The sequence below is a fragment of the Pelophylax lessonae genome, assembly GCF_965119305.1.
Source record: "Pelophylax lessonae genome assembly, chromosome: 6".
NCBI classification, from domain to species: Eukaryota; Metazoa; Chordata; class Amphibia; order Anura; family Ranidae; genus Pelophylax; species Pelophylax lessonae.
The window spans coordinates 28,687,261-28,712,102 of NC_138773.1; the positions used below are offsets into that span (position 1 = coordinate 28,687,261).

At 41.8% G+C, this 24,842-nt stretch overlaps 1 pseudogene across 1 annotated transcript; it reads left to right on the forward strand.

The window, feature by feature from the left end:
- The first annotated feature begins 12,715 nt into the window (after positions 1–12,715).
- Positions 12,716–17,422, forward strand: LOC309557492 (up-regulator of cell proliferation-like; annotated as a pseudogene). The gene has a single exon. The product of its transcript is annotated as an up-regulator of cell proliferation-like (transcript).
- The last annotated feature ends 7,420 nt before the right edge of the window (positions 17,423–24,842 follow it).

Here is a 24,842-nt window from a genome sequence, read left to right on the forward strand (position 1 = left end):
GATCATGGATTACCAGTGCAGACCCTCGGGGGGGGGGGGGTGCCACTAGAACCACCAGGGATGCTCACCCATGACCCCATGGATGCCCACCCATGACCCCAGGGATGCCCACTATGGCCACCAGGGATGGCAATCAGGGCTCAGGGAGCCCCCCATTGCCCTCCCCATCAGTGCTGCCCACCAGTACCCTCCCCATCAGTGCTGCACACCAGTGCCCATCATTGCCATCTCTCAGTGCCGCCCACCAGCGCCCATTATTGCCCACCAGTGCCACATATCAGTGCCCATTAGTGCCCATTAGTTAAGCCCGTCAGTGCTGATCAGTGCTGCCTATCAGTGCCCATCAGTGCCCACCAGTGCCGCCTATCAGTGCCCATTAGTGCCCATCAGTGCTGCCTATCAGTGCCCATCAGTGCCACCTATCAGTGCCCATCAATGCCGCCTATCAGTGCCTAGCAGTGCCACCTATCAGTGCCCACCAATGCTGCATATCAGTGCTACTTATCAGTGCCACATATCAGTGCCCATCAGTGCCGCCTATCAGTGCCACCCCATCAGTGCCTCCTCATAAGTGCCTGTCAGTGCAGCCTCATCAGTGCTCATCAGTGCAGGAAAAAACTTATTTATTTACAAAATTGTATAACATAAACAAAAAACTTTTTTTTTTTTTTTCAAACCTTTTGGTCATTTTTTTATTTGTTTAGCAAAAAAGAAAAAACCTTGCGGTGATCAAATACCACCAAAAGAAAGCTATATTTGTGGGAAAAAAATGACATAAATTTGGTTTAGGTACAGTGTTGCTTGACCGCGCAATTGTCATTCAAAATGCAACAGCGCTAAAAGCTGAAAATTGGCCTGGGCGGGAAGGGGGTGAAAGTGCCCTGTCTTGTAGTGGTTAAATATTGTGCCTGGGGGGTCCCCGCAATGTGCCTGTAAAGTTTTGGATCTGTAGCATGGATAGATCTTTCTACAGCAAAAAATACATTTCTAAAGGAAAAAATGTCCTGCATTTAAACTAACCCTAACTATAACCCTAACCCTAACTCTAAACCTAACCCTAAGCCTAATACTTAACTTAGGGTTAGGGTTAGAGTTGGGGTTAGGGTAAACCATGTAAAATATGTAGAACATCAGTTTGATTAGGGTTAGAGTTAGGGTTAACCATGTAGAACATGTAGAACATCAGTTTGATCAGGGTTAAGGCTAACCCTAACCGTAACTCTTACTCGAACCCTAACTCTAACCCTAACCCTTAGGGTTAGGGTTAACTCTAACCCTAACTCTAACCCTAACCCTAACTCTAACCCTAACACTAAGGGTTAGAGTTAGGGTTAAACCTAACCCTAACTCTAACCCTTAGTTACCCTAACCCTAACCCTAACCTTAACCCTAACTCTAACCCCAACTCTAACCCTAACCTCAACCCGAACCCTAACCCTTAGAGTTACCTTAACCCTAACTCTAACCCTAATCTCAACCCGAACCCTAACTCTAACCTAAACCCTAACCCTAACTCTAACCCGAACCCTTAGTTCGAATTTTCTAATTTGGTTCGAACATCCCGATTTGTTCGAAGTTCTACGAATGAGCGAACAGCCAATGTTCTGCTCGAACTTAGGTTTGACTCGAACTTAAAGCTCAGCCTTAGTCATGACTAAAAAGTTAAAGAAAAGGGTGCTGCGCTAGTTAGAAATGTGCATATAACCAGAATACATTCCACAGCAAAAGGCATATAATGATGTAGCAACAAAATCTCCAAAATAAATGTGTAAAATATCTGTTGACAAAAAACAACAGCGTAAATAATATACTGTGGACAGTGCTAAACAAAATGTGCAGATAATGCAAAAGTGTAATTACCACAAAATTACCACAAAATTTTAAATAATACTGAACAGTGGTGCAATAATATCAAAGACAGTAATTCATATACTAAAGACAATGCTTGACATAAGTGCAAAAAATGCAAAAGTATATTAAACACAAAACTACCACCAAAAATGTAAATGATACTAAACTGTGGTGCAAAAAATACATATGTGAGATAAGCACAGATATTAACCACTTCTGGACCTGAAGGTTTTACCCCCTAATGACTAGGCCATTTTTTGGGATTGAGCACTGCATTACTTTTACTGACAATTTTCGCAGTCGTGCAAAGCTCTACCCAAAATAAATATATATACATAAATATTGATGTTCTTTTTTTCCCCACAAACAGAGCTTTCTTTTGCTGGTATTTGATCATCTGTGCGATTTTTATTATTTGTACTTTAAACAAAAAAAAAACGACAATTCTGAAAAAAAAAAAAAAACAATATTTTTCACATTCTGCCATATAACATTCACAATAAAAAATGTAAAAATCAAATGTTTGCATCCTTTTAGGCCAATTTGTATTTTGCTACATATTTTTGGTAAAAAAAAATCACAATAAACGTATTTTTATTGGTTTGTGAAAAATGTATCGCATCTACTAACTACGGGAATGATTAATGTCATTTTTATTTATTTTTTTACTAGTAATGGCGGTGATCTGCGATTTTTAGCAAGACTGCGACATTGCGATGGACAGATCGGACCCCTAACTGACATTTTTGACACTTTTGGGGGTACCAGTGAGATTACTACAGTAATCAGTGCTAAAAATATGCACTGTTACTGTAATAATGACACTGACAGGGAAGGGGTTAATTTAGGGGTGATCAAAGGGTTAAGTGTGAGCCTAGGGGGTGCCTTCTAACTGTCAGGGGGATGGGCTTGTGGAATCAACACAGAGACCTGTGATCCTAAATAGGAGGATCACAGGCGCTATGTTCATTCCAAAGAAAACAACGGTCTGCTGTGTTTACAACAGCAGACTGCTGTTCTCTCTCCACGGCTGCCTAATGGGGGGTGCTCCCACGAACTGACATACCTATACGTCGGTTCGCACAGCTAAGCCAGCCTGCATCAGTATATCTGCAGCAGGCGGTCAGCAAGTGGTTAAAGAATATCGTGTAGAAAAAAGTCAATGTGTAAGTATTAAATCCACTGTGGTGTCACCTCAGTGCTCTCAGGCCACTCACCTTACTACTGTAAGGTAACAGCATGAATGTATGCTCTTAAAGGGAAACTCCAGTCAAAAATGAAATTTTTCCTATTAATAGTATGTTAAATATCTTTATCTTTGATATTATTCATTTCTGCCTAGCTGCTTGTGTAGCTTAGAAAGTCTTATCTAAGCTGAACAATCAGCTTCTTCCTGTTCTTCATTGATATCACTATCTCCCTTTATCTGAATTTGCTAAGCTGTCTTCACTTCCTGAAAAGGTTGTTGGTCTTTCATAGACAGGCATGCCTAGACCTGCCCGGCCCAGCCCCCATCCCTTATATCCTTCACCATGATCTCCTCCTGTCTTCATTGCCTTGTTTAGGCCAGCAGCTTCTCCTGAGAGAGAGAGAGGGAGAGAGAGAGGGGGGGGGTCACATGACCGGTGCAATATATGAAAGAAATAAGGTACAAAGAAACATTTGTAAAAGTTTAGAAGAATACAGATCCATTTCTATTGCTCATTACATGTGAGTAATGCGTTTTAGGCTCCATTTTCACTAGTAAGACTTGTCATGCGACTTTGGACACATTAAGTCGCATTTCAAGTCACATCCCATTGATTTCAATGGCACCCGTTCCCATCTATTCCACTTTGAAAATCAGCGCCTTTAAAAAGGTGCCTGCATGACTTTAATGCGGCTTTGATCCAGAGAGTGTAAACTTGGATCAAAGTTGCACTCAAAGTCGCACTCTTAATCACACAACTTAAGAGTCACACTAGTGGAAACATAGCCACCAGACTAGAGTGTGATCTTGATGTGACTTTGAGTGCAGCTTTGATACAACTTTACACTCTCTGGATCACAGTCGCATCAAAAGTTGCATCAAAGTAGTGCAGGTACCTTTTTAAAGTCGCTGATTTTCAAAGTCACATAGATGGGAACGGGTGCCGTTGAAATTAATGGGCTGTGACTTGTCATGCAACTTTGTGTGTCCAAAGTCGCATGATAAGTTGCACTAGTGGAAATGGAGCTTTAGTCTATGTTTCCCCTATTGCGATTTAGAGTGCGACTTTGATGCAACTTTGATCCAACTTTACATACTCTGGATCAAAGTCGCACCAAAAGTTGCATCAAAGTAGTGCAGGTTCCTTTTCAAGGTCAGTGATTTTCAAGGTCGCATAGATGGGAACGGGTGCCATTGATTAGGCGCACTAGTGAAAATGTAGACTTAATGTGGTTGCCTGTACTATGATGATTGTAGACTGTGAGCTGAGACCCCCGAGCACTTCCAGCTACACTGACAGTTCCCCCCTCCCCCGTATCCAGCTTCCTTCTCCTATGGTAGTCTTCATTCAAAGCCCAGCACAGCTATACTGTATATGTGCCCCCCCTCAGCACAGCTATACTGTATATGTGCCCCTCCCCCCCCCAGCCAGTGTTAATTTCGTTGACTAAAACTGACTAAAACGTTTTCGTCGACTAAATTAACACAATTTTAGTCGACTAAAATACGACTAAAACAATTCAGATGACTAAAATACGGCCAAAACTAAAATGGCATTTTAGTCATAAGACTATAACTAAAACTAAATAAAAAATTGACATCATCAAAATTAACACTCCTCTGCTGGCCATTTCTATATCGGCAACACAATTCCATCCAGAGCCTGTAATAATAGCACATTAAAGTTTAAACATGTATTGCACCACCGCATACGCATAAGTAAGGAGCATCTAATAAGCTGCTGAAAACTAAATAATTAAGATAAAGGCTTTTCTTATATTTTTCCCTAATATTTGATGTTGGTAATATATTCAGGTAATATGTGCAATGATATTACAGCCAATGGAGTTTACAGCGGTGTTAATTTTGTCAACGAAAATGTTTTCGTCACCGCTTTCGTCACCGGCATTTTTCAACTGACGAAAACGAGACGCAAAGTATAGCACATTTTCATCAAATGACGACAACTATGACGAAAATCAAATCTGTTTTCGTTAACGAACGAAAACTAAACGAGAATGTGAGGCAGGGACGTTTACCCAACTTCCGGTTTTCACGGAGCTCCGCCTGTGTGACGTCTGGCGTGGCGTGCCCCGTGACGTCCGATGTGAGGAGTGGACTACTACAAGAGAGTCGACTCGAGACCAGTCACCTGACCTCACCAGAGCACTGCAGCTGCAGCACTACAGCCAGAAGCGCCAGGCCCGACTCATCGCACGGCACTGGCATCCGGCCACACCACATCCAGAGCAGAGCACCCACTGTGAGTTAACAGCCAGACCAGCTATTACTGCCTCCCTGAGTCCCCTCAGACCACTCAGCAGTCACCACTGGCATCCGATTCCGCCATCCATCCAGGACTGTGTGCATGCATATAGGCCGCTGAGGCCCGCCGGGCCCATCCTGTTCAACAACTTCAGTTCAGAGTCAGACCAGAGACCACCCTTAAACATGAGACCCCCATCCAGCACTGTGTGCACTCACTGCACTGACTGCAGGCAGCAGCATTACAGGCCTCCTCTCTAATATGACCATGACCATTAGATGACTAAAATTATTTTTAGTCGACTAAAATGTAGGACGTTTTAGTCGACTAAAATGTAGGACGTTTTAGTCGACTAAATATGACTAAAACTAAAACACTTGCAGAAGACTAAAATGGGACTAAAACTAAAATGCCATTTTAGTCCAAAGACTAAGACTACAACTAAATTGAAATTTGCTGACAAAATTAACACTGCCCCCAGCACAGCTCTACTGTATATGTGCCCCCCCCTCAGCACAGCTGTACTGTATATGTGCCCCCCCCAGCACAGCTGTACTGTATATGTGCCCCCCCAGCACAGCTGTACTCAGTGGTGGGATTCAAAAATTTTAGTAACCAATTCCGACTTTCAATGCACAGTGACCAGCGTGCATGCCCCCTTCAGTGCAGTGACCAGAGTGCCCCCTTTCAATGCACAGTGACAAGCGCGCCCCCTTTCAATGCACAGTGACAAGCGTGCCCCCTTTCAATGCAGAGATCATCATTCGTGCCCCCTTTCAATGCAGAGACCAGCATGCTGCTTGCCCCCTTTAATGCAGAGATCATCATTCGTGCCCCCTTTCAATGCAGAGACCAGCGTGCTGCGTGCCCCCTTCAATGCAGAGATCATCGTGCCCCCTTCAATGCAGAGTGAACAGCGTGCCAACTTGCCAAGCCCCCCAGACCAATGCACTTGACTTACCTGTTGTAGCGGCGGTCCCTGCGTCTCCACGCGTCCTCCCGCGTCCTCAAGTGTCCCGCCTCCTCCTCGGCCAATGGCACTGCTCTGCTCCTCGGGTCCACCCTTTCCTACTAGAGCCAAATAGGCGGGGAGTCGGGGACTGTCTGGGAGGCAGCGGCCTAAAGGAGAAAGGGGTGACGTCACTGGTTGCTAGACGCTAAGCGGCTCTAGCCTAGCAACCAGTGCAGTGTGTGGGCTCCGGCCGCCTCCTTGCAGAGAGACAGCACCAACAGAGAGCAGCAGAGCGGTCAGCGAATCAGGACAGATGAGTTACTCAAAAGGCGGTTCTGCGAACTTGCAGAAATTTAGTAACCGGTTCTATGGAACCGGTGCGAACCGGCTGAATCCCACCACTGGCTGTACTGTATATGTGCCCCCCCCCCCAGCACAGCTGTGCTGTATATGTGCCCCTCCCCCCCAGCACAGCTATACTGTATATGTGCCCCCCAGCACAGCTGTACTGTATATGTGCCCCTCCCCCCAGCACAGCTATACTGTATATGCCTCCCCCCTCACAGCTGTACTGTATATGTGCCCCTCCTCCCCAGCACAGCTATACTGTATATGTGCCCCCCAGCACAGCTATACTGTATATGTGCCCCTCCCCCCAGCACAGCTATACTGTATATGTGCCCCTACCCTCCAACACAGCTATACTGTATATGTGCCCCTCCCCCCAGTACAACTATACTGTATATGTGCCCCTCCCCCCAGCACAGCTGTACTGTATATATGCCCCTCCCCCAGCACAGCTGTACTGTATATGTGCCCCTCCCCCCAGGTACAACTATACTATATATTTGCCCCTCCCCCCAGCACAGCTGTACTGTATATATGCCCCTCCCCCCAGCACAGCTGTACTGTATATGTGCCCCTCCCCCCAGCACAGCTATACTGTATATATGCCCCTCCCCCAGCACAGCTGTACTGTATATATGCCCCTCCCCCCAGCACAGCTGTACTGTATATGTGCCCCTCCCCCAGAACAGCTATACTGTATATATGCCCCTCCCCCCAGCACAGCTGTACTGTATATGTGCCCCCCCCCAGCACAGCTATACTGCATATGTGCCCCTCCCAGCACAGCTATACTGTATATGTGCCCCCCCCCCAGCACAGCTATACTGTATATGTGCCCCTCCCCCAGCACAGCTATACTGCATATGTGCCCCCCCCCAGCACAGCTATACTATATGTGCCCCCCCCCCAGCACAGCTATACTGTATATGTGCCCCTCCTCCCCAGCACAGCTATACTGTATATATGCCCCTCCCCCAGCACAGCTGTACTGTATATGTGCCCCTCCCCCAGAACAGCTATACTGTATATATGCCCCTCCCCCCAGCACAGCTGTACTGTATATGTGCCCCTCCCCCCCAGCACAGCTGTACTAGATATGTGCCCCTCCCCCCAGCACAGCTGTACTGTATATGTGCCCCTCCCCCAAGCACAGCTGTATTGTATATATGCCCCTCCCCCAGCACCAGCTGTACTGTATTTGTGCCCCTCCTCTTCATGTTCTCATGAATTAGAAAGTACAATGAATCCTGAGAGGACACTGGACGGGAACCTGTGATCAGCTCCTCCCATCCTGTATACGCCCACTGCCTACACAGGAACAGTGCCCCTCCCTGGAAGGGATGTCACTAGCTTTCAGTAACCACACCCACTTGCTGCTCTTGGACTCAGCAGGAAGAGGAATGAAAGTCATGTGACAGCGCTGAATACTGCAAAATAAAAGTAGAAAAACTGGGATTTTTTTCATTTTGACACATAAGGCTGAATTAATTATTGCAGGGGAGAATTTAAGGTATTAGGCTGGACTTCCACTTTGATGTTGATCTTTCACTTTCAGTTGCTCTATATAATATATATTCCTTCCGCGCTCCTCCTCCTTCATTCACTCCATGGTATATATAGATGAAAATAGGGAATCCATAGTGTATTATCATTTAAAAATAGTTTATTAATAGTGACTGTGACGATACGCGTAGGGCAGAGGCATACCGGAAGTAACGCAGAAACGATGTCTGGATTGTTTACATTGTTTTTAATGTGAGTACTCAGCTACTATTACTAAACCTTTTTTAAATGATAATACACTATGGAGTCCCTATTTTAATCTATATATACCATCTATATGGACCCCGCACTCTGTGTGTAGCACACACTGGACCCTGAACTCTGTGCGTAGCACACTCTGGACTCCCCACTCTGTGTGTAGCACACCCTGGACCCGGCTCTCCGTGCATAGCACACCCTGGACCCTGCACTCTGTGCGTAGTACACCCTGGACTCCCCACTCTGTGCGTAGCACACCCTGGACCCGGCTCTCTGTACATAGCACACCCTGGACCCGGCTCTCTGTACATAGCACACCCTGGACCCTGCACTCTGTGCGTAGCACACCCTGGACCCCGCACTCTGTGCGTAGCACACCTTGAACCCCGCACTCTGTGCGTAGCACACCCTGAACCCCGCACTCTGTGCGTAGCACACCCTGAACCCCGCACTCTGTGCGTAGCACACCCTGAACCCCGCACTCTGTGCGTAGCACACCTTGGACCCTGCACTCTGTGCATAGCACATCCTGGACTTTGCTATCTGTGTGTAGCACACCCTGAATTTTGCACTCTTCATGTAGTACACCCTGAACTCTGTAGCTTACTCCTGTACTCTGCACACTGTACGTAGCGCACTCCTGAACTCTGCACTCCTTATGTAACTCATTCCTGAACTCTGCACACTGTACGTAGCGCACTCCTGCGCACACCTATGGTTACTAGGCTGGACATCTGCACTCCAGTAACCACCTCTAATATACAAAAAGTTTAATCACAGTGAAAGTAGGGGAACAAAACTGTTGATAAGTTCCATGCTGAACTAACGCTTACTCATAATGCAATGTGTTATGGATGCATTCTAAGTAAGCATTCGTTTAGCATTAAACGTATCAATAGTATTTTCCCCTATTTCCACTGTGTTTGCTGTATTTTTCAGAACCTTTTTTTTTTTTTTTAATTTAAAGTATAACTAAAGATTATAAAAAAAAAAGTTGCTGTCTGTTCCCTTCTTAGGGAGATTCACCCTCTGTTTGCCCTGTTTACTATTATCATTAAAAGTGAAGGTAAAAAAACAGTAATAGAGGGAAAATCTTCCAATGAATACACTAGTTCTGGTGACCTGGGGGCCCCATGGATGGGAAATCTCCACAATAGGATGCAGATGGTGGGAAAAAAAAATACGACAAGGTGATAACCCCCCCTTGCTCCATCCAAAAAGAAAAGAAAAGTTTTGCCTATATCTACATTTTAACCACTTGCCGACCTCCTGCCACAGTAAGGATCGGGTTCGCAAACCGACGTAGTACTACGTTGGTCGCACGCATGGTGCCGGGGATGCCGATGCACGGGGACGGTGGCCGGGATTGCCACCTGACACCCGTGATCGTTCCCCGCTGAGAGAGAAGAACGGTCAACTGTTGTAAACACAGCCGAACATTCTTCTCTCTGAAATGATCACAGAGTGCCTGTGATCCTTCCATGTAGGATCACAGGTCTCTATGATCATTTCACAAGCCCCTCCCCATACAGTTAGTAAACACTCCCCTAGGCTCACATTTAACCCTTTGATCACCCACTAGGTTAACCCCTTCCCTGCCAATGTCATTATTACAATAATAGCTGTGGCCAATCACAGCAATCACAACTGTACACAATGGCGCATGAATGGATGCCATTCATAAAAACGATTGCTTATAACACCGATCATCACTTTTATAAGCAATCATAGTGTAAAAAAAATTCTGATCACCTCTTAGCATAGTACAGTGTCATTATGGTGACTCAACTCTGCTCTGGTCACACTATGTACAAACAGAAAAAAAATGTAAAACAAAGAACAAAAATTGTAAAGAAAAACAAATGTTTACAAAATTCAAAAAAAGTTATTATTTTTTTTACATACTGTCACCAGTCAGTATCCCTGATCACTGCCACACCAGGCATAAGGTGATGCTGCACTGCACTGGTGACAGTATGTAAAAAGAAAATGTGGAAACAAATCCCAAATTTATTTCATTTCTTAATTTTTTTTTTAATTCCTTAAAAAAATTGTGACAATAAATTACGAAAAACGAATTAACTAATAATTTAAAAACTCAATATTCCTCTTCATAAATACCTTGGATTGTCTACTTTCCAAAAAGGGGTCATTTATGGAATGTTTATACTTTCTTCAAAAAATGGGATAGGCCGTCCGTACATCAGGATTGATCAATTTTCAAAAATATACTATATATCCACTTTAATATCAGCACTTTTACCCATTTCCTACCCAGGCCAATTTTTATCTTTCAACACTCTCCCGCTTTGAATGACAATTACGCGGTCATGCAACACTGTACCCAAACTAAATTTGTATCATTTTGTTTACACAACTAGAATTTTCTTTTGTTGCTATTTAATCACCACTGGATTTTTTACTTTTTGCTAAAAAAAAACTAAAAAAACTGAAAATTTTGAAAAAAAGATGTGTTTTTCTTTGTTTGTTATAATATTTTGCAAATAAATAATCTTTCTTCATAAATTTAGATCAAAATGTATTCTGTTGCATTTCTTTGGGGAAAATAACCCAAATCAGTGTATATTATTTAGTCTGTGTGAAAGTTATAGAGTCCACAAACTATGAGATATATCTAAAAATTAATCAATCCTCATGTACTGAAGAGCCCTCTATCTCTTTTCTTGAGGCCCAGAAACGCCAGGACAGTAGAAATCCCCCCCCCCCCCCCCCCCAAAAGGACCCTTTTTGGAAAGTAGACAGTCCAAGGTATTCAGTAAGAGGCATGGTGCATTTTTTTGAAGTTGTAATTTTTTGTCAGAGTAAGTAATTGTACCCTGCATGTAAGGAAGTTACCCTAACCAAAGTGCCTGGCATAGCGCAGAAGAACCCACCCTGGGGTAGATCTCTCATGTGACCCTTGCTTGAAAACCAACAAGGAGGGAAACATGGAGGACATGACAACCATCCACCAACCTACCCCTACCCTACAAGCCTATGCTATGCACCCTACTGGAGAAGTTTCTTATTTGTGCTCAGCTAGAACTAAGCTGACTTGGGCAGTTAGATAAATACACAGAAAAGTAGACAGCACTTTTCAATCCCAAAACCAAAGATCTGAGGTATCTTTCACTGTCATGGGGACATCAAGGAATATATCAATTGTAATATATTTGTTTTAACTGCTTGCCGACCAGCTGCCGTTTGAATACTGCGGCAGGTCGGCTGTGTCCCACAAAATGACGTACTTGTATGTCGTTTCGTGGGACCACTAGTGGGGGCATGTGCTTTGCCAGATGCCCGTGCGTGTGTCCATTGGCCACAGGGGGAGCCAATCAGCGGGACCTGCGGCCATGATGTCCGCCGGGCACCCGCCATCGCTCCCCAGAGAGACAGAACAGCAGTCTGCCGTTGTAAACACAGGACATCGCTGTTCTGTCAGTAATGAACACAGGGATCCTTTTATTTAGGAACGCAGATCTCTGTGTTCATTCAGTAAGCCTATCCCCCACACAGTTAGAAAGCACCCCCTTTGGACACATATAACTCTTTGATTGCCCCTGATGTTAACCCCTTCCCTGCCAGTGTCATTAGTACAGTGACAGTGCATATTTTTAGCACTGATTACTGTAGTAATGTCACTGGTCCCCCCAAAAGTGTCAAATATGTCACATAGGTGTCAAATTTTTTTGCCACAATTTCGCAGTTCTGCTAAAAATTGCTGTTCGCTGCCATTACTAGAAGAAAAAATAAATAAATAAAAATGACATAAATCTTTCTCCTAGTTTGTAGACGCGATAACTTTTGCGCAAACCAATCAATAAACACTTATTGGGATTTTTTTACCCAAAAATATGTAACAGAACACGTATTGGCCTAAATTGATAAAAAAAATTAGATTTTTAAATTTTTTTTATTGGGAATGTTTTTTAGCAGAAAGTAAAAAAAAAATATATATATATTTTTTTTTTTTTTTTTTTCTGAATTGTCGCTTTTTTTTGTTTATAGCGCAAAAAAAAAAAATGCAGAGGCGATCAAATACCACCAAAAGAAAGCTCTATGTGTTAGAAAAAAAAAGCTCATTAATTTATTTGTGTACAGCGTCAGTTAAAATAACGCAGTGCCAAATCGCAAAAAAAGTGGTTAAACAATCCCTATTCACACATAAATCTGGCCCTCGCTGTCATTGTATGGATTACTGTGGTTGTTGTAGCTTGCTTGACTTTGCTGTATTCTCCAGTTGGTTACAATTTTGTAAGTGGACTGAATGGTAATGTAGAAACAGATAACATTAAACATCTCTTCTCTTACAGAACTTTATACCAGAAAGACTACTTTTCATCAGCTTGCAAATAAAATGAATATGGAAAATTACCTGAATTCAAAATTGACCCTGAAAGATATCCTGAGTGTTGGCTTAGAGAATGTGCATGATGGATCACCGAAAACTGTGGAGGATCTTCCCTGGAATTACTTAAAGAAACTCATGGCCTTAAACGGGACTGCAAGAGACATTCTTCTTGAGAAAAATCAGTCTACTGGTGTTGATGTATACAATGATGATGATGATGATGACAACCTAATTAATGCTTTTTTAGTTCCAGGTGATAATTCATCTGCCTCTATTCACCCCCTGGATGTCCTGTGTCTCCTCCTGCATTGCTCAGACAGTTTTCTCCAACAAGAGATTGTAACTAAATTGTCCATGTGTCAGTTTGCTGTCCCTCTGCTGCTCCCTGCTGGTGAGGGGTCACACTGCACCCTCATGATTTGGGCAATGAGAGATATTGTAAAGAAGTGGAGACCTCAGTCATTAGCAGATAAAAAAGGATTCAGAGAAGAAAATGTGGTGAATATTTCTATGCCAATCTTCTCTTATGTCAGATTGGGAAAAAACAAATTATCCAAATCTAAAATCCTGAACCAAGTTCTTAATCCAGCTCTGCTACATAATAACTTCTTCATACATGACAACATGGCTGGAGGGAACATTAAGAGGGAAATATCTGATGGACTGGTGGAAATGTCCTGGTATTTTCCCTGTGGTAAGTCTGATGTTTTCCCAGAACCCATCGCAGTGACCAACCTACGAGGAGACCTGGAGACCAACTGGGACCAGTTCAGGTTTCTGACAAGAATTTCATCAGCTGTGTTTATATTCATTGAGGAAATTTCTGAGAGGGAATTCACACTGTTATCATCCTTCCCTACCACTGACACCAAGTATTACTTTATTGTTACTCCCGGTCCCGGCAAAACTGTGAGTACACAGACACTGAAGACCCTTCAGGACTTAATGCCAGTGCTAAAGTTAAAAAAATCAAATGTGATAATACATGCAGGCACAGCAATGGAAGAAGCATTTGTAAAAAAGCTACAAAGTACTATTATTGATTTCTTAAACAATACACCAAAAGAAAATAATATGAGAGACCTTGGGAAAGAAATTCATGGATTGGACATCCAAATGGATGAGAGAGTTCCTGAATGTCAGAAGGCCAAGGAACATGCAAAGAAAATTACAGAAGAAATAACAGATGTGTCCGAGTATAAAAAGAACACTATGAAGTTACAGGGAGATCTCTGGAGACAGTTATCTAATGTGGAAAAGGAACTTTGCAGAATGACAAAGCAAGGCGGTAAAGACACACAACAATATCAAGATGAACTGATAAAGAAACATACTTCACTACGTGAGATACAATATAATTATGATCTGCCCCGTGGTTTAATGCTCTTTATTGATGCAATCACTCATTTGTCTGAGACTGAGAAACAATATTTTCTGAAATGGATAAAATTTAAACTTGATTCAGTTGCTAGAGATCATCTTTCTAGTCTACAAACTGAATACAAAGAAAAATGTAACAATATGCAGAATAATAATGAAGAACTCAGACAAATAGACCAGAAAATCTCTGACAGTTCTTTAGGAATTGAACATTTCCTACGTGAGATGGGACAGTTTTATGAAGCTGAATGTTCCATGACTAACGAAAAAAAAATAGCTAAAAGCCAAAGACAATTTATTAGACTGCCAGGAATTGCTGCCGATCTCTTGTTGAATGGTTTCCCATTGGAGCTGATAGATGGAGATGCCTCCAACATTCATCTGCGGTGGATAACTGATGTTCTAAATGAGCTGGACAACAAAACAGGGAGAGAATGCAGAATGAGAGTAATCACTGTGCTGGGAGTGCAGAGTACGGGGAAATCCACTCTTCTCAACACCATGTTTGGTCTGCAGTTCCCGGTGGCCAGTGGACGATGCACACGAGGAGCCTTCATGACTCTTCTTAACGTGAAAGAGAACTTCAAGGAGGAGCTGGGCTGTGACTTCATCCTGGTGATTGACACTGAGGGGCTGAAAGCTCCAGAGTTGGCTTCCTTGGAGGGCAGTTATGAACATGACAATGAACTGGCCACACTAGTGGTTGGGTTGAGTGATATCACCATCATTAATATGTCCATGGAAAATACAACAGAAATGAAGGATATTTTACAGATTGTGGTCCATGCTTTTCTTAGAATGAAGGAAATAGGAAAGAGACCCAACTGCCAGTTTGTACATCAGAATGTGAGCGATGTGTCCGCTCATGACAAGAATATGAGAGACAGGAAAAAACTTCTGGAACAGCTGAATGAAATGACAAAAGTAGCTGCAGAGATGGAAAAGGAAAGTGAAATCAAAACTTTCAGTGATGTGATGAACTACAACCTGGAGAAAGACAACTGGTACATTCCTGGACTCTGGCTTGGGGTCCCAGCAATGGCCCCAGTAAATTCAGGGTACAGTGAACATGTGTCTGAATTAAAAAAGTATTTATTAGAATTAATGACAAGCAAAGAATCCCTGCAAAGGCCTTCAACTATTCCTGACTTTATAATATGGATAGGAAGTTTATGGAACGCTGTAAAACATGAGAAATTCCTCTTCAGTTTCAGGAACAGCCTGGTGGCAGAAGCTTATAATAAACTGTCTATACAATACTCACAGTGGGAATGGGAGTTCCGAAAAAATGTCCATGATTGGATGATCCGTACAGAGACAATCATTGAGACTCAGACTGCAGAGAGTGTAAGTGATGAACTTTGCTCCAAATGTAAGAATGAGCTCAACAATTTGTTGATTATTAGAGAAAGTAAAATATTGAAATTGCTGGAAAACTACTTTGACAAAAAAAATGAAAATGTTCATCTGATAGAAAGATACAAACAAGATTTTATTCTGAGCACAACGTCCCTGAAGGAGGAATTGAAAAGGAATTCTCTTGTGAAGTTGGATGAGGTGGTTTCAGAAAGGAAAATTCAAGATTCAGAATATACAAAATAATTCCCAGAAATTGATTGAAGACAAAATCACAGATCTCCTCAGAGAGTGCAGAGAGAAGGAAAAAAAGTTGAATAATGTACAGTTAAAGAGAGAATTTGAGAAAATGTGGAAGAAGACACTGACAGATCTACAGATAGAAAAATTAAAAACACAGAATGTCAGTAAATCTATGTACAATCAGCTGATAAATGACATCAGCAATAAAGGATCCGCTGTAAATGAACAATTACTGGGTGTGAAGGACTTGGCAGATACCATACAACCTGATTTCAAAATAGATGAGAAATATATTGAGAGTGGATGGTGGAAGAAATGGACAGATGCAGTTTTAAAAATAATTGGTCTTGAGCAGAGAAAAGAACATCTTCACCAAATAAATGATTTTGCTCGTTCTCTTATAGATAACTGTAACCAATATATCAGAGAGAAGAAAGAAACTGGAGAGGACTATTGTGACAACTACTGCCAGGAATTACTTCATATGATTACAACAGAGATTGAAAATGAGTCCAAAAATCTTCATTTGTCCACTCAGTTTGAACTGGATATCAAGATTCACATTCTTGGAAAAGCTTCCAGAGAGTTTCAGAAGATGCATGAAAAATTCATTAGAGAAAATGATCCAAAACTCTGTTTGGAGAAACTAAAGTCTGGATATTTAGACACATTTATTAATATATTTCAAGAGAAAGATGTAAATCAGACTAAAGCCAAAGAATTCTGTGAGAAATGCCTAAAACCGGCAATGATGAAATATATTTTCCACCATCTTGGACAGAAAATAGTGGATGGAATAGTAAGTTCAGACAAGAAATTCAGCAGTAGAACATTTTTTCAAGATTTTTTACTGAAGGAGCTGCTGAAAGAAAAGTCCTTCCAGAAATATGTAAAGTATACACAGTCATATGAGGAATATACAAAAGCCTGGATACTAAATTACACTGAAACATTTGCAACCCCTCGAATCCTAAAACCATTACAGGAAGAGCTGCTCTCTTCACTGGGCAAAAAGATAAGAGACGCTCTTAATGAAAAAAACGCTGTTAAAAGTCCATCAGTCTCAGATTTCCTGAAAAGTGTATGTGAGATACTAAAGGAAGAATTAGTGATCCCACAGAATGAGATGCAAGCGGTCACTTTCCAGAACACGGCTGATGTTGGTCAATTTTCATCTAACATTCAGCTCTTCCTCCAAGATACAGAAACAGAAGTTTTATCAGAGCTGCAATTTATGGATATAAAGTCTGTACTCTCCAGGGTGACGGTGAAGCCTCAGGATGTATTGTTCAGGAGGGTTGTTGGCTGTGGGAAGCAATGTCCATTCTGTGGTGTCCCCTGTGAGGCCGGAGGGAATGAACACAAGGAGCACTTTGCTACCATCCACAGACCCAAAGGATTGGGGAGAGTCATATGGAATGATACTCAAATCTTAAGCACTGGTATATGTAGTTCATCTGTTGTATCTAATGAAGAATTTAAAAATTCAGACACAGAAGAGAAATGGCACCCATACAAGGAGTATCGTACATACTATCCAGATTGGGCCATACAACCAGATCCCAGCATTGAGTCATCAGATTACTGGAAATATATTTTTGTGCAGTTTAATGAGAAGTTTGCTGAAGAATACGATGCAAAACCAGCAGAAATACCGGATGGCTGGAAATCCATAACAAAAGGAAAAGCTCTGCAAAGCTTAAAGGAAATGTTCCATACCTAAACAGAGAATCAACAACATGTAATTCCTCATCCAAGTTATTATCTGCAAATCCTTTACTCTTATTAAAAATAACCTTTCATTGATTTTCTCTAATTGGAGAAACATTTAAAATATTTTCCTCACAATCATGGTCACAGTAATCAGGGTGTGAATAGAATGTCTGAGAATTCTCATTCCCCAATGATATAATGGGCTCATTGCTTCTCTTAGATTCCAGAACATTCCAATTCATATTCCAGGTGATTGTTGTATCCATTGACTATCACAGTCCTAGCACTGCACTGGAAATGGTAAAGTCGCTTTACATGTTTGATATCTCTCTAAGAATATTTTATTGTACTACGACTATAATAAGACAGAACTTCTAATTAGCACTCATGGTAATGGATTTCATCATTTGTGCTAACAAAAAAAAACATCTCAGAATCTACAGAACAGAAGTAGGGAAGGAATTTACAAGAACGTTTGTTAAATATTAGTAATGTATGTGGGATGTCCTGGAGAGGATTGCTTTCCCCAACAACATTGGAGTTTCACAAATCATCAAAACTGGAGCAGACAGAATCTGGAGCAGCTGTGCATGGCAACCAATCAGCTTCTATCTTTTATTTTCAAAGCTGAACAAGTTGAAGATAGAAGCTGATTGGTTGCCATGCACAGCTGCTCCAGATTCTGTCTGCTCCAGTTTTGCTAAATCCCCTCATTGTGTTCTGATATCCAGTCCTTCCATTACAATCTACAGAAATAATATTGCTATCACTAAGGGGTGTACTTATAATAAATGTGCCTAGCAATTCGCCCAGTGAAAGTACATGTACATTCATTCTGTGTGAATGGGGCAAATGAATAAATGTCATTGGCCCATTTCCTGGGCTGGACATTTTTTTTTTTTTTTTTTAATTCAAAACAGAAAATACCAAAACATGAAAGTTTTTTATATTGATCTACAAAATACTGGATTTGGCCACTAGAAGGTGCTACATATCTCCTATCATAAATAGTGCCATCTAGTGACCAAATACAGTATTTTCCATATCAAATCAATGGAAATATTATTCCAGCACAGGGAATAGCCTAATAACATTTGTTTATTTCCCCCATTCACACAGAATGAATGTACATTCACTCTCCTGGGGAAATTGCTCTGTGAATTTTGTAACCCTAAATTTTTTTCTTAAATAAAGATGATTTTAGGTGTGAATATTCCATGTATAACCAGGTTGCATTGTCATATTAATCTCAGTGATGTTTTCTTCCTTTTCTTACTTTATGTATAAATTGGATAAATGAATCCTTTCTTATTATCTTTCTTTTGCTGTACCTAAGATAACGGAATTGTCATATTTTGGAATGATTATATGGGTGTGAGAAGCGATGATCGGGGGGGGGGAGGGTAAATAGTTAGGGGTGGGTAAGTGTAAGGCTTCTTTCACACGGGCGTTCCTTTTTTTTTGCCCGATCAGTTCCTTTTTTTTTTTTTGTAACGGACACGGATGACACCTGTGTCATCCGGTCCGTATGTCCGTTTTTCATCCCATCCGTTTGCGGATGAAAAACGGACATAATGCATGTCTATGTAAATACGGATGTCATCGGATGACACCACTGACATCCGTTTTTGTGTCAGTTCCGTTCTTTGAAAGGAAGAAAAAATAGGGCTCTCCTCTGTTCAAAAAAACTGAACTGAACTGACGAAAAACGGATGTCAGCGGATGATCATCCACTGACATCCGTATTTACATAGAGATACATTATGTCAGTTTTTCATCCGCAAACAGATGAGATGAAAAACGGACATACGGAACGCCCGTGTGAAAGAGCCCTAAGTAAGGCCTCTTTCACACGGTCCGCTCCGTAGGCGGATCCGTGTTGCTCAGCGGGGATCGATCCGCGATCCCCGCTGAGCCGGGCGGATTACAGCTCCGTCTCCGCTTGCAGAGCGGAGAGGGAGGTGTCACAGCCCCCGCTGCCCTCTATGGGGGATCGGATGAGAGCGGACCGCCTGTCCGCTCTCATCAGATCCGATCCGCTCCGATTACTGAACGGATGGAAAAATAGGGTTTCCATCCGTCCAGATTTCAAGCACAGGATCGGATGCGGATGGCAGCGGGTGTCAGCGGAGGTGTCTCCGCTGACACCCGCTGCCCCATAGAGCTGCATGGAGGATCCGATCAGATCCGCCTAAAAAACTGACAGGCGGATCTGATCGGACCGCCCGTGTGAAAGAGCCCTAACTGGTTAGATTAGATTATATTGTCTGTTTATAGCCGATCTAACATCACATATACTTTTTATGTTAAGTACATGATTGTTAATGTTTAACTCTTCTAGGTGTTTATTACCTCTCACAGAGATCACAGCACTTCCCTGACAATATCTTCATCTGCTTTTCACTTCAGACAGCACCATCTTTGTTCAGGCATCATCCAGGGTCACCATCTGCTGCCAGGGCTGAGATTTTGGCTCAGAGATGACATAGTCAAATAAATAATTGTGCCTGAGCAGTTCTTGGCTGTGTTCACTAATGTCTGACACAAATCAGCCTCTTCTGCAGCCTCTCACCTTATCACTTGCTATCACTGGGGGGAGGGGAGACTGAGGAAATGCTTCTTCCTGCTGCAGCAGACTGATGACATCTTCTAATCCTAGCTAGGCAAAGTTTCAAATGGATTTCAAGGATGAAGATGGATGTTTAATGATAAAATGTGGAGCATTAAAAATAATGATGGTGTTTGCTGTGTGACATGTCAGTGATTCAGTCATGCAGCCTTGTAAAGTTACTGAAAGATCTACATTAGGATTGGGTTTAGGAATTTGATTACAGTCTTGGGGTTTGGTGTGATAACACATTTTTGTCAATTGGTTGTAAACTTCACTGATGCTTAGAACACCTAACAGATGTAATAAGAACAAAAATAAACACATCTTATACACAACTTGTAGTCTTGTGTTCTCTTTGAACCTCTGGCAGATGAGCCATTGTACATGGATGACCAGTCCCCTCCCCCATCATACCACAACGCCCTCCAGAAGCTGAACTCCTGTGCATTTGCAGTCCTGTAATCTCCCTGTGCATGGAAACAGAAGACCATAGGCAAAAGGTACAGAGCCAATGAGAGTGGCTCTGTACCATGTGATCATTGTGGCTAATCATACCAGCAGAGAAAGTAAAAAAAAGTCTGCAGCCAGCAGTCATGTTTCACTTATTTGCTGGTGATCAGGAAGCCCTGATCAGAAAGAAAGCCACTTGACCGCCAGCCTGCACCAGTGCATGTGCGAAGAGCTTCATGTTCGAGTCGAACGTTAGTTCGCCCGTTCATCGAATGGAGAACAAATGGGCTTCTTTGCGGGAAATTCGAGGACCTGCATCCATAATGCACTGCGTGCTTGCAGTGCATTATGTAATTGACCAAAGCATGTTTACATAGAAGCTATGTGTACAGTGTGCGGGTGAGATAGGAAGTGGTTGAGGCAGGGAGAGAGATTTGTGCTTTTTACAATTTAAGAGATCAGATAGTGAAGTTCATTCAGCAGTGCAGTATATACCACAAAGTACTAATATATATATATATATATATATATATATACACAGGCACTTCAGTTTGTTTATATTAGGCAATTACGTATCTATCGCTCAGTTCCATATATAGCAGCAGGGCAGTATATACCATAAATTACTAGATATATATGTAGGCCACTTGAGTATATCTATCAATTCTAGTATCTAGTATTCTAGTCTATCATTCAGTGTCTATTATTCAGTTCAGTATAGACCATACATTGATATCAATATATATATAAGGCACTTGAATAGATATTAGACCATTCAGTATCTATCGGTCAGTTCAGTATAGACCATACATTAACACAAAATAAAATATTACAAAAAAAGCAATATATCCCCTGCGCACACAAGTACTAGATAGTCAATGAGTCTAATTAAAGACTGGTCGCAGCTACTTAAATATTAAACATTAAAAAACAATACAACACTCAAATCCCAGATGGAATTTAAATAAAAGTATTAGCAGCACAGACATCAATAGTAATGAAATGAGATTTAAACTCATCCATATACATCAGTCCAACACATAGAGTGAAATTTTCAAACAAAGTTCATATAGTGTGAGATCACTTTAAGAGACCAATCCACCAGACAGGAGACACCACTGTGTAGCCAGGATCACCAGAAAGATTATTTCATCCACCGCTGTGACAATAAGTGAGGATGGCAACTCACCAGAAATTGTGGTCCACCCACTTTCACAGGTAAGGCTAACAAGCGGAGGAATGCTGATTTCCACACTGGCTCAAATCCTGATCACCTGTCTTCAATGTGGACACTATTGACCAAGTAATCCTTATGCACCTTTAAACATCACTTCTCATCCGACCATCCATAGATGTACCAAGATGACTTAGCCGCAAGAGAAAGATAAAAGGCCGCATTAGTGTGATATTGTATAAAACTTCCACATTTATTCATCACACAAAAAATGAAAATACACTCACATACACTATCAGTTCAAATGCAGTATTGCAAATATAGCTACTTAGGGCACAGTCGCGGGCGATAACGGTTCCTCTCCCTCTCCATGCTGGTGTCAGGATGCTCCGATCGCTCCGTTCGTGTCCCCCAGTTCTTCTGGTCACCGTAGGTTAATGCCCTGACGCGTTTCGTCATTTTCGACTTTGTCAAAGAGCATGAACCAACGGCGCGGCGTCCCAGGACTTAAAGGTAGATGCTCACACAGCTGCTGCTTAACTAATCGTATAACACGCTCAATATGTAAATATCCAGGCTCGGCATACAGAGGAACATTCTCCCATCCACCCCAGCGAAAAAATATGATATAGTATGACAAAAAATATCATAAATTTAAACAGAAAATAACCCAATGCCGAGATTTTCTGCAACTATTAATGCCATTAATAATATGCGACAGAAAATAAATGCAGCCATACCAGTCTGCGTGTGAATATCTAAATGCCACAAGACCTCAAAATACAATTTAACTCCATAAATACCCACTGGAAGTGGGCAATACAGCATATATAAAAGTATATTTAAAAGTAAACAATTATACACAAAAACATAATAGTCCTCAGGGGTCACGTTGGTGAAATCTCCTGAAGTGTTCAGAGACACTATGGTCCCTGAACCCCTTCAGGATATTAGAAAAATGTTCCCCCACCCGTTTTTTAATGGTCCGTTAAGTGTGACCAATGTAAATTAAATTACATGGACACATCAGGGCATATCACATGGTGTCACATGTGATAAGGCTTTGCATTTTGAAATTCTTGCCTAGATAATGTAATGTTCTGGTACCTTTGGGTACCCTAATTACTCTTTCATAAGTGTATGCGCCCCACCATTCTCTTTTGGTAAGGTGCGCATACACCTTTAAGACTGATGCTGTCATCACTGAGCGCCGGACTGGATGGCTATTTAGATCGCCGGCTCTCACTCACATGTGTTCGTTCAAACTGCTTTGTGCCTTGATGCTAACCTGTCTTGAAGCTCTCATGCTTGCAAGCATACCTCGCTGTCGGAACCACGCTGCACTGATCCCTGTATCCCTCTACCGGATCATCCGCCCTTGCCGAACCTCTCCTCTGCTACATTGCTAATTAGTGATAAGTACCCCACAGGGGAAACCTCCATAACCTTCATACTAAAGCTTACACTATCTAGCTCTGCATACTAAGGACTATTACTACATCTGCATTATCTAAGATTGCTAGCTCTTGAGCCTACTACCACCTGTTCTTGCACTGGGTTGATCTCTCTTGTATGTCCACCTGCTACTCTGTCATCTGCTACCATACATGATTGCTAAACCTATCTGCATCCCATCTGCTACTATCTTACTTTCAAGAACATTTCCTTTCAAGTGTCTGTCATCTACCATCTCTACCCAATCTGTCTCTTCAGCCTATCATCACTGTGTTACTATATACATAAGTCACTCTAGGAAACATCTTACTGAGTGTGTGTATTTACTTGCTGAATTGAGATCATCCACACATGATGAGTCATTGGGAGTTGGGATTGGTGTCTCAGCGTTTCTCTACATGACTACTGAAGTGGAATATTTCTGCAGCTGAAAATCCACATCATACATAAAACGCAGGAGCGTTACAGATAATCCCAGTCAATTGTGCCTGACTCTCAGGAATTGGCCCCTAGGTATATTTCTTAACCAAGTGGGATGGTGGACACTCATGATCGACAGATAACTGTTACGATCGGTTGGTTCGTAATATACCCTAGTTGCAAACCCATTCCACTGTCTAAAAATGGTTACATCCAAAAATTAGATACTGGTCATGTACCAATGAAACTCCAACCTAATGTTATTAGAGTTAGAGTTCAGATGGGACATGAACAATAGAAGAGATTCCTCAGTGCCCTCCCAAATAAACAGGATATTGTCGATAAATCTTTTGTAATATCGCAATTCCTGTCTCGACTGGTTGAAAACAAACTTATCTTCCCACTCAGCCATAAAGATGTTTGCCAAACTGGGGGCAAACTTTGCGCCCATGGCAACACCCATCTTCTGGCTGTAAAACTGATTGTGGTACCAAAAATAATTGTGGGATAAACAGAAGTCCAGAGACTTCTGTATAAATCTCTTTTGGGCAAAGGGAATTTCATCCCGTTTGCTGAGGGCCCAATTAAGGGCAAGGAGGGCATCATCATGTTGGAAGATGGTGTAAAGTGAGGACACGTCGGCGGTCACTAAGAAGGCCGACGAGTCCCCACTCAACAACACATCACCCAAAGATACCAACAAATCATTTGTGTCCTTTAAAAAGGCTTTGGTGGATGTAACACTTGGTTGAAGAAATTTGTCAAGGTATTGTCCTAGGAGTTAGGTACTTTTTTTCTTTCTTAGTTAGAACATGTGTCCTGAAACCCAAGTTGATGAAACACCTGAGTTCCTCCTCAAAACCTTTTGTTGGATCAGCAGACAATTTGGTGTAAGTGTTTTCATCACTTAACATATTGGACAGTTGCTGATGGTAAAAGCTTTTGTCCAAAATAACGACTCCCCCCTCCTTTGTCTGCTGGTCTTATAATAATCTCCTTTCTTTTTTCTAAGGATTTTAGACCGTCTGCACTATGTCTACTATTATTATAGACCTTTTTTCCAGGTGTCAACTGTTGTAAGTCTCCAACACTAGATTTTTAAACACATCTATGTAATGATTATTATTCAACTGGGGATTCATAATGGATTTTTTTTTCAAACCACTATTCAACATACCTCCCAGAGTTCCATTGCTTTTTGAGGTGACTGGATTATTCAGAAAATGTTTTTTTAAGATTAAGTTTTCTGATATATTTGTGGGCATCGATATAAACGTTAAATTTATTCATGGTGCGTTGAGGTGCGCATTTCAAGCCCTGAT